Raw genomic sequence first — 10763 nt, forward strand, 5'->3', positions numbered from 1 at the left:
CCTGTAACTGTTTTACCGTAGTGGGCACGGGGTATGCTTGAATCTTATCTATAACTGCGTCAGGGATAACTTTTGTCTTACCCGACCAGACAACTCCCAAGAATTTAACAGATAACCCAGGTCCTTGTAACTTGTTCTCGTTAACTGCCCAGCCACATGCTTTCAAATGGGATAGCAGGGTAGGGACTGCTTGCTCCAATTCTGAAAGAGAATCACTAGTTAGCATAATATCATCAATATAATGGTACAAGCGGACTACCTCTGGCTGTTTCCATTTAGCCAGGTCAGCAGCCACCAGCCCATGGCACAAGGTGGGGCTATGCAAATAGCCCTGGGGTAACACTGTAAAGGTCCATTGTCTCCCTTCCCAACTGAAGGCAAATTGGTCTTGACTCTCTGCAGCTATATCAATAGAGAAAAAAGCATTGGCCAAGTCTGCCACAAAGTGGTATGTCCCCAACTCATGGCTTAGCCGATCCATCATGTTAGCTATCGAGGGAACAGCAGCGTGCAAAGGGGGAACAACTTTATTAAGTTCCCTGTAATCTACTGTCATTCTCCAGGTTCCATCTGCTTTGCGCACAGGCCATACTGGGGAGTTGTAAGGACTGTGTGCTGGCCGGATGATCCCCACCTTTTCTAGTTCAAGGATTGTCCCTGTGACTTCTTCATAACCACCTGGCAGGCGGTACTGCTTGGTGTTAGTCACACGCCGAGGGACGGGTAATTGTAAAGGGGAATGTGATGCATGTCCCCGCAATACTGCCTTCACAACCCTGATCCGCAGCCGTAACTCCCCAGCTGTAGTTTCCAACCACAGTCCTTGCAAGACATCTACCCCCAAAATATATTCAGGAATAGGAGATATATACACCTTATATGGCTTAGGAGGCAGTCTCCCTATCCCCAATGGAATAGTTATTGGCTTCACTTGAACAGTTTGGCCCCCATAACCGTCAATGGCCACTGGGGTCCCAGCAAACCGCTCTGGGTTTCCATAGAGAAGGGAACATTCTGCACCTGTATCCACCAAGGCCAACACCTGTTGTACATTGGAAGGGGACCAGTGGATAGCCAGTTCCACATGTGGCCTCCGGTCCCCGCCCATCCCCGTTAGACGGGTCCCTCGGCCTTTTTCCTATTCAAACTGGTACAATGGGTCTTGGGAGTTCCCCTCTCCCTCGGCCGTCTCTATCATATAATCTTGTAACCGAGCTGTGCGCGCACCAAACGTTTTATTGGTAGCTGCTGGGGCCTTTCGTCTCAGTGGCTGGAACTTCTGTTCTGGTTTAAGCTGCCTCCAAAGCTCCAAAATAATTTTATTAGACTGGCCATCCAATTTCCCCTTATCTGCTCCAGCCACAATCAAGTCTACCCACATCTGCGTTCGGGTAACCTTTACAGGCCCGTTTCCCTTGTTAGTTGGGGGGGAAACATAGGCAGCAGCCCTCACTGCTTTATGATCCCGAGCGGCCTCCAGCTCTCCCAAATCTGCTACCATCTGTGTAACTGCATTGATGGGCTGCCCCACATAGGGGCCCAAGATGGCCACCAGTGACCCAAAAAGGGCTGACGGGGCGCTAGCAAGGACAAATTCCCTCATTTTGGCCATAAACACTTCCTCGTCTGGCCCACGAGACCCAGGGTTGAAAACAGCATTCTTCATACCTAGTTCTCGAAGAACCTTTACTAACTCACTGTAGCACTGCCACCGACTCATTGCCCCCGGCAGTTCTCCAGCATTCTGCCAGACCATACGAATGGCAGCCATCACCCATTCTAATAGGGTATGGTCTCCTGGGTTGCCATGGCAGTTCTGAAGACGCTGCCTCAAGGAAGAGTGTGTGGTAATGGCGGCCAATTTCTCCATCTCTGTTCCGGAGAGCATGATGCCATCCACCCCTATATCCCATAATCGTAGTAACCAGGCTACCAGGGATTCAGTAGGTTTCTGCCTAAATTGTGCCCCCAACTCCATCAGCTCTGCCTGGGTATAGGGCCGGACCACAGAGTGTTCCATTACCTGGGCAGGAGGCTGTGGCTGCCCCTGAGGGACTCTTTGTTGCTGGGTTTTTACCTTCTTGGCGACAACTGGTCGGGCTGTCAGTGTGCGTATGGCAGCTTCAGCCTGAGCCTTCTCATCCTCAGAAGAGGAGTCGCAAGCGCCTGCTCCCGCTGACTCAAAGCCAATCCACCGGCACGGATGCTGCTGCTCCTTTGGTGACCGTTTAGGCTCCTGTGGCTGCTGGCTTTTGGCCGGAAGCTGAGACTCGAGCTCTTGAATCCGCAGTTGTTTCTCCAACAACTGCCGGTGAAGACGTTCAGCTTCCAGGGTAAACTGCAACTCGCGAACCCGTAATTCCTTCTCCAGTGCTCGCTCCAATTCCAGCCTTTTCTGCAGTTCTATTTGCAATTCATGCTGAAGCTTTTGACCTCGGGCAGTTTCTTCTTGAGTAAAAAACATGTAGCCCATGGCCCCTAAAAGGACAGCCATGGGGAGCCAGAGCAGCAACCAGTACTCTATCCCACCCATCAAGGGTGGTGGCTCCATACCAATCTCTGAATCCTGCTGGAAACTACGCCAGTTGTAAGGCCAGGAGCCGCCATCGTGGCCATTCACATGCAGGTTCCCATTGGATTCGGGCAGATGATAAAGAAATGGTGGAGTCAGAGGATGGGGGGCCATCCTATTTATTGGTGTCTCACCAAGACAGGCAAACCACAAAAGAAGACAAGGGAAAAGCAGAAAACCAGCTCTTCCCATGAAGGGCCAGGGATCAGGGAAGCCCCTGCAATTGTGATAGCAGGAACTGTGTGTCCAAGCTCCTGGTCTGTCCCACTTTATAGTGTAGAAAACCAAAATCCCTTAATCCAATATACAAACAAGGAAGTCTCTGATACAAAGCCACTTATCCAAGGCATAATTGGATTCCTCATGAGAGTGCACCACCCAGATCATACAATCAGTCAAGGGTGTGGGGAAAAGCTTAGTCCCAAAACCAAACCTTAGGCTACAACGACCTGGCCTGCTTACAGCCTGTCCCCCACACCCAATATAAGTCACAAGCGAGCAAACATATATATCATATTTACAAACTTATTTGACCAACACCCTGGATGTTGCGGAGAGCCAGCAGCGGCAGGAGGCCGGGGCTGAGGCTGAGGCTGAGGCTGAGGCTGAAGCTGAAGCTGAAGCTGAGGCCGGGTCCGGAGCTGCAAGGTCTGTGGAGCAGAAGGCGGCGGCAGACGGAGGCTCGAGCCCGGCAGCCGGAGCTGGTGTTTTCAGTCCCTCTTTGGAGGATGAGGAGAATCGGACTGGAGTTGCAATCTGCAGTCTCCAGAAGATGGAAGCCCAGCTGGAAGGAGCACCTACTGCGGCCCCGGTAGGTCTGCGATTTTGGGACATAGGCCTGGACATGCTTTTCGGAGCAGAGATGGAAATGCTGACTGCCATTGCCACGTGCCCCTCTTTGGGACAGTGTAAGACCTGCGAGGATGGCAGGGATGAGGGGGGTGGCTGACACCCCATGTACACGGACTGATTTCCTGGACTACGACCGGAGTGGGCATTGGCTCCTTTGTTGGATGGATTTACGGATTACGGATTTTGGACAATGAGTAATACCCTGATGGGGGTGGGGGGTGGCTTCGCTGGAAGCACTCCTCTACCCCGGGAAGCTTTTCCCGTGGCTAGAAAGAAGACCGAGGACATTTTGTGCTTTGGGCTAAGTGCTCAAAGACTGGTGAAATGTACCTTTGTAATTGTTGAAACTGTATGATTTTTGCTGTTGTAATCTGTGTAATGTTCTAATTTCCTTGCACAGGAATGCTGGTGATGTAAATTGTGGGTAGTAAAGTGAGCATAGGGGTGGATTGTTGGGCAGATAAAATGTATTATGCTCACTTTGTTAAAGAGGCCGTTGCCCAGGTGGTATTAATGTGTGTTGGGGTGGGCTAAAGGCAGGCAGAATCCTTGTAGCCTGGGGCTTGGTTTTGGGATTAAGCCTTTCCTACCCTTTTTGGTGTAAGGTGGTACAATCCTATCATGCCTCAGAGAAGTGACTTTGTATTAAGAGACTTCCCTATTATGTATATTGGATTAAGGGTTTGGATTTCTACACTATAAAAGGGAGGCAGAACGGGACTCGGCTCTTGGTTCCTGAGGTTAGCATGAGAGAGAGGAGAGAGTAGAGCCAGCAGCGGAAGGAGGCCACGTGGAGGAGGCCAGGAGAAGCAGCCAAGATGGCAGAGTGCTGAGTGAGATGCCAGTTTGTGTAGAGTTTGTATCTGGGATAAGGAAGAAGATGGGGAACTGAGGAGAAGAAGGCTGGTGAGCTAGAAACCTTTGATTCTAGGAAACTCGGATAAGTCAGTGGCTTTGTGAGCACTGAGTGTGACTGGGTTTTGGAGCCCAGTGTGTATTTTTACTTGCCCGCCGGGTGCAAGGTAGGATTAAAGGCTATGGCCCATCAGTTTTTGGCTCCGCTGTTTCTTTACCGACTGTCTGAATCCAATGCGAACCTGCATGGGCCAGGCGGCTGCTTTGATAGTGGTGGCCCTGCCTACTGGCTTTACACTCGAATAAGTCAGTGACTTTGGGAACCCTGAATGAAAGGGAAGTGTTTTCCCACTGTGTGTATTTCTTGCCTACCGGATGCAAGCTAGGATTAAAGGTGATGGCTCACCAGTTTTTGGCCCCATTGTTTCATTACCATCTGTCTGAATCTATTGCGAACCTGCGTGGGCCAGGCGGCTGCGATGGTGGCCATGCCTACTGGTTTTACAAGGAAAAGGAAATTATGCATGTTATAATGTTCTTAGTTGAGAAGCAGCTAAGGAAATGATAATGTGTTACCTATGTTATTATCTGTGCTCTATAGAGTTCTCTGGGGGATAAATAATTATCTTTGATGTTAGTTATTGTCTATAAATTATTTTTTAATTCTAAAGCACCTTAAATTATCCTTATAAAATTATAATCTAGTGGGCAATGAGGGTTATTTTGCCTGATCTCACCCAACCAGAATTGTCTGTAATACTCACCATCTAAACAAAAATAACGAAATTCCTATTTATAGTGCTCTAGTATCTACACACCCCAGGGAAACACAGGTTTTACAGAATCTGAGGAGACAAAAAACTCATGGCTTAATTTTGTAAATTAAGGTAGTTGAAATGCAAATAAGGGGAATTCTATCAGATAACAGATTGCTCCTTGACTGCTCTTGTTTTAAAAATCAGCTCTTTGGATAAAGCTTACTTCCAGGTTTAAACTAGATACCCCTCCAGTCTTCATTTTTAACCTTGAGACCCATTAGAATCAACCAGGAAGGTCTTAAGAAATAAGAATGTCTAGAGCCATACCTGTAGAGGCACTAATTTCTTGGCAATGCATTTTGGGTAGAGCCCAATGAGATAGAGAGATAGACAAGGTTAAACACATAGCTTCTATTTTGAAAGTCATTTATATTTTCTCATTTTAGCAAGTTTTGTTTCTTTACCTCTGTTTCTCAACAATTGATTTCAAGTATTTCCTCCAAGCCTCAGTTTGTAAAAGGCGGAAATATTGGTCAGTGTAAGTTGCATCTGAATGGTGTTGACTTGGTTTCTGGTATTCAGAAACGTGATGGCTAAAAAATGTGAGAAAAGCAAAGCAAAGAGTTATATATATATATATATATGCACCACAGTTCAGTATTACTTGGTACTGCCAGATAAAATGGAATTTCAACATCCAACTAATGTTCTGTCACAAAAACACTAAAATAAAAATATACTTAAGGCTAAGAAAGAAGAAGGGAGGGAGGATAATCCAACATATTTTGACTGTTTCGAAGAGGGCTTTAAGACACATTCTGTACTGACCAAGCAAATGCTTTGTTGTATGGGGGAGTATTTGAAGCTGTGTTCTGTCACTGGGAAGAAAAGTTCTTTATAAATCAATTCTCTTTCAGAAGCTATGACATCTAAAGAGTGCCACCTAAATTGTCACCTATTGGTCCTTTAAAGAAAAAAATCTTCCAATGCTTGGTTAGAGCAGGAAAATTCAAAAACAAGTGCTATGGTTAACCTTAAGATTTATCTCAGTTTATACTATGTCTTATTTAGTGTTTACTGGGTCTTATTCATTTAATTGCAGATTTACAAATGATCCCTGCTAAAATATACAAGCGTGTCAGAATGCAGTGGCATTTATTACAAGAAAATCTATTTCCTAACCCATAGGCCTGGTATATTTAACTAAATTGAACATTATCAAGAGCTATTAATTAGTGCCTGACCAGTGGTGGTGCAGTGGATAGAATCTTGATCTTGGACTCTGAAGACCCAGGTTTGAAACCCCAAGGTCTCTGGCTTGAGTGCAGGCTCACCAGCTTAAGCGTGGAGTCTCTGGCTTGAGCATAGGATCATCAAAATGATCCCATGGTTGTTAGCTTGAACCCAAAGTCACTGGCTTGAAGCCCAGGGTCTCTGGCTTGAGCCCACAGTTGCTGGCTTGAGCAAGAGGTCACTGACTCAGCTGGAGCCCCCCCAGTCAAGTCACATATGAGAAGCAATCAATGAACAACTCAAGTGACGCAACTGCAAATTGATGCCTCTTATCTCTTTCTCCCTGCCTGTCTGACTGTCTCTCTCTCTTTCTCTCTCTCTCTCTCTCTCTCTCTATATATATATATATATATATATATATATAAAGGTTATCAATATATATATAAAGGTTATCAATTTGCAACAATGTAAATAAATCATTAACAGTAAAATATAATTTTCAAATTAAGTAATGGTAATGTGTTTGATAAAAATACTAAAATCTCTTTACCTAGATCATTTTCCAACAAGCGACTCAAAGTCAGGTTGATTCAAAAGACTACTGTAGTTACCGTAGAAACCTTCATCAATGTGTGTGACATCCCTGAAACCAGAAATAAAGATAGCCCTTATTTTAGAAGTGGTTTTCTAAAATATTAATATGACCTAATAAATAGAAGAGAAATTCATCAGCTTGTCATGAAGGCTTTTTGTGCAAACTTAAATATAAAAGGAGAGTCCTGAAAACATAACAAAAGATATTATCTTGTCACTTATGTTAATATATATTCTTAAAGGTGCATCGCAAAATTTTGCAAAATTAAAAAAAAGTTTTAGAAATATATTACAATGTTAAATAATGCTCTCATAGAATTTATAAAACTAATTCTTCTCTGAGACATTGGAAAGAAAATATGTTATATTTGAATTACTTTCTTTTTATTTATCTATGGTACATATTCTACTACTCATAATCAAAACATTTATAAGAAATACTATCCTGATTTGAGCAAAATTTTATTATGCCCTTTGCTATTTCTGATCCAAAATATATGAAATCACATTCTCTTAACAGAGAGAGGACCCTAAGGCCTATCCACCAACTTCTCTGTCCTAAAGGGGAAGCTTTTATACATTGTCTTCAGTAGAGAGCACTCTGTCTCTACTTGACTGTTGCTCCACAGACACTTCTGTGAATGGGTAGCTTTTATTAATAGATGTCTTTTCTTTACATGAACATAAAACTCTCACCCTAGAATTTCCTCTATCCTGGAATCCTACTTGCTAAAGTTTTACTAGAATGGGTGCAATTTATTATGTTGACAGTTGTGCAACAGAATGCATGTGAATGATTAGTCCATCCTGGCTTGTTACAACCTCTCTACATGGAAGTAATATACAGCCACACAAGCTGCAGTAGATCAGGCTGGATGAGGCCATGACACATGGAATCCTGTAGTGCTATGCTATAGAACAGGGGTCCCCAAACTTTTTACATAGGGGGCCAGTTCACTGTCCCTCAGACCGTTGGAGGGCCAGACTATAAAAAAAACTATGAACAAATCCCTATGCACACTGCACATATCTTATTTTAAAGTAAAAAAACAAAACGGGAACAAATACAATATTTAAAATAAAGAACAAGTAAATTTAAATCAACAAACTGACCAGTATTTCAATGGGAACTATGCTCCTCTCACTGACCACCAATGAAAGAGGTGCCCCTTCTGGAAGTGCGGTGGGGGCCAGATAAGTGGCCTCAGGGGGCCACATGTGGCCCGTGGGCCATAGTTTGGGGACCCCTGCTGTAGAAGGAACTTCATGGAAAAATAAAATATTTATATTCCAAAAGTACTTTTCTAAAATAGTACTCCATAAAAATGAACTCACCTGCCTTTTTCAGTTAATGCATTTTGCAACATGTCATGGTTTTCTTCTAATGAAGCATGATCAAGTTTATTTGCTTTTTCAAATGGCATTGTGTTAAGCAACATATAAACAAACAAACAAACAAAACAATAGAAGTATGATAAATTTTCTTAACTGAAAGTAATGCTTATGTATTTCTACAATCATTTGAAATAAGACACTTAAAATCGTGAAGTATTACCTATTTAAAAAATATGATAACATAATTGACAATGACTTTTATGGTTTATGGGATTATAAATAATAACATTCAGTTTATCCCACAAAATTGATGTACTACAACTTTATAATCTGAATGTACCAAGCATAAGAGCTAGTCAGCTCAATTCTATCAGAACATTAAGCAATGTATACTTCCTTGGTCACATCTTTCATAGGAAGAAAGATTTCATTCAAAATAGAAAATTTGAAAAAAATTAATATTTAATATGAAAACTGGGAGCTCTTTATTTACTGATGTTTTGTATTGTTTGGCTGAAACATTACTCAAGTACATTTTTTCTTTAAGTCTCAAAACTTAACTTCAAAGATTAACCTTGGTGTAAATATATTCCTCTCTACTGATCAAATCCAAAACATTTCCCCAACACTGAATAGTTACTCAAATTTAATGACCTTCGTGGGCTGATTTCTAATCTTATATATTCATACAGTTTTACTAAGGCATGTACAAGGGAATAATCATGTTGACCTAACATTAAAATATCTTGGTTACTATATAAACAAAATATGTAATCCATAATATATAATTTTAAAAATTGAGTTTTCCAAAATAACAGAAAGAAAAAATCTTTTTTTTTAATTTAAATTATGGTCTGAGAAAGACCAATACGGTGTCATTTCACTTATATGTGGAATCTAAAGAACAAAATAAATGAACAAACAAAAAAGAAACAGAGTTGTAGAAACAGAGAACAAGACTGTTGGTTTCCAGATGAAAGAAACTCTCATTTAAATGAAAACAGAAGATTCAACTGCCTGACTTGAAAGGGAACTTATCTCAGACCTTCAGCTCCCAAAAGAGGCCATATCAACGTTTGTGAGAAGAGCCCGCTGAGAAGGAGCAGGAGCAGGAGGAGCTGGGACCCTATTTTGGTTTCCATCTCTGTGCACTGAAAAAGAAAAAGTCCATCAGATTTCCCAACCACAGATGTCACCAGCCCGGTAGTTCTGTTGGGTTAACATTTGTTAATATCCTCATATTAATTTCAGCTGTACAATTCTATAACACATCATCTATATATTTCATGTGTGCTCACTACTCCAAGTCTAGCCCCTTTCATCACCATATATTTGACCTCTTCTCCCTCCAACCTATATCTCGTCTGGAAACCACTATATTCTCCCATCTGTGTCTATCAGTTTGCTTTTTTGTTTTGTTTGTTCATTAATAACTCTCTGTTTTATATCTCACATATGAGTAAAATCATATGGTTCTGGACTTTTCTGCCTGACTTATTTCATTTAGCATGATAGTTATTATAATAGTATTCTTTTTGAAAAAAATGACAATACTTCATCATTTTTTATGGCTGAGTAGTATCCCACTGTCTGTATGTACCATTGCTTCTTTATCCAATTGTCCATCAAAGGAAACAGGTTGTTTTTATGTCTTGGCCACCATGAATAATACCACAACAAACATAGAGGTACATGTATATTTACAAATAGATGCTTTCATAATTTTCAGGAAGATTCTAAGTGTCTAGAAGAAGTTTTTGAAGATTCAGAGTTTGGAAAATTATTTCCATCTTATACAAAAGTTAAACTGCAATATGAATCCTTTGTAATCAAGAGGATTTCTCTCAATGAAAGGTACTTGAATAAAGATAGGGTCCCTTTCAATTGCTGCCCATCTCTTACCAGGCACATAGTTGGCCCAAGTATATATTGAAAAGCATATTCTTATAGTGCTGGAAATAACCTGGGAGACCATCTGCTTATAACAGGATTGTGACATTCAAATTTAGTATCTTTTCTAACAGTTTTAAGAAACTGATTATTTCTTCTATGTTAAGTGTTAGCTTTTGACAAATATAAAACTGGAGTATCACCTATTTATTAATGTGTATATATATATGTATTTATGTATACGTATATACGGTTTATCTACATATATTTATATGTACATACAGAAGTTGTTTTGGCTTTTAATGGTAGATATTACTGGAAACTTATTTCCTTATTCTTGGGTATGAACAACTTAACTCAATTCATAGTGATAATTTATACCACAAAATCATTAAACCATATGTCATCATTAAAATAATTTCTGCTGTAGAAAGAAATATATATAATAATATTGTTTCTTACATCTGATACATATATTCATAATACTTTTAAGTAGTTTCTAGATAGAAACTTAGGAGTTCATGGTCTGTTTCTCTTTCTGTTAATAAAAATTAAGGCATTTAAACTTAAAGAGGAAAATAAATGCTTCCTGGGTTTACATAACTGACATATGATATAGCAAAGACAGCACTTAGAAAACAAGTCAAAAGCTTCAAAAACAAATATACTGACTG

This window comes from Saccopteryx leptura, chromosome 3, assembly GCF_036850995.1.
Source record: "Saccopteryx leptura isolate mSacLep1 chromosome 3, mSacLep1_pri_phased_curated, whole genome shotgun sequence".
NCBI lineage: Eukaryota > Metazoa > Chordata > Mammalia > Chiroptera > Emballonuridae > Saccopteryx > Saccopteryx leptura.